The sequence below is a fragment of the Morone saxatilis genome, unplaced genomic scaffold (assembly GCF_004916995.1).
Source record: "Morone saxatilis isolate NCDOM2014 unplaced genomic scaffold, NCSU_SB_2.0 Contig17, whole genome shotgun sequence".
Classification (NCBI taxonomy): domain Eukaryota; kingdom Metazoa; phylum Chordata; class Actinopteri; family Moronidae; genus Morone; species Morone saxatilis.
The window spans coordinates 4061809-4063051 of NW_023339729.1; positions in this window are offsets into that span (position 1 = coordinate 4061809).

The window sequence follows — 1243 nt, forward strand, 5'->3', positions numbered from 1 at the left end:
CCGGTGATGCAGGTAGATGTTATATACGGGAGGTGGAGGCTGGGTTTGCAGTTGAATAACTGGATCTGCATGCAGTGTTTTGCTGCTGCTGGATGATACAAGAAAAAGGTGTTGTGGCTGCACTGACTGGAGGTAGAAGGAGCAGGAGGCCCTTGGTAAAGAGGGTGACTGATGTGTGGCTGCAGACGCTAAAGCCTACAGGCTTCAACTGGACCTGCACTGGGACAGGCATGGCTGTAGACAGAAAACATAATTTCCTAAGCAAAAACAAAGTAATATCATCATAGTGAAGATTCAAGCAGGATCTGCTTTGTCATAAATATGAGGCTGCAGGCAGAGACTGGGGCAGGAGGTCGACAACAAAGGCTGCAGCTGGATGCTGGTACTGTGGTTCTGGAAAGGTTGTACACAACACAGATAACCACATTAGTAAAACAACATACACAATGTCTCATGTTTAACTGTGTGTTAAAGATACACTTGTTATTAAACTGTTATTAAACCTCATCTTACAGGTGGATGTTGATGCTGGCTATTTGACGTTGTAGTGGAGCAGAGGCTGTGATGGATTCTGACTAGGCGGAGGCTTGAACTGGGATAGACTGGCTGTCACAGACTGTAGTTAGAAGCTTGAATTAAAACTGAAATGGGGCAGTTGGAGGCTTGTGCCACATATGGCTACATGCAGACACTGTGGCAGGTGTTTGCTGGCAAATGCTATAATTGTATGAGATGGATGCCCATGCCCATGTAAGGAGAAGCTGTGACAATCTTTCCTGTTGCAGGCAGTGTATGCAGGCTGTAAAGGCTGCTGGTGGAGGAAGGTGCTGAGGCTGAATGTAGCTAGATGTTGGGTGCTGACAGCAGTAGTTAGGGGCTGGAGCTGGAGCTGGTTTTCTGAACTTGGAGGTTGCAGGGAGCACAAACTGCTGGTAGAAGTGGGTTTTTTTTTCACGACACTGTGTGTAGTGGTGTAGGCTACAGACTTTGATGAGGGAGCTAGGAGAGAAGGCTGGTCTTGGAGGTTGCTTTTTGGACATGGAAGTTCAGGATACACATGGTTGACTTCTAGCTGACTTCTGGAAACTACAGGTTGAGGATGGTCCTGGGGGTGTTTTGTTTATGTGATAATTGTGTGTTTACATGTGTCATTTTCGGTTTATTCAATCAAACTGTGAAGTGTCTAGCTTTATATATGCTTGATTATAGCACATGATGTATGAGACATGCATACAGCATTATT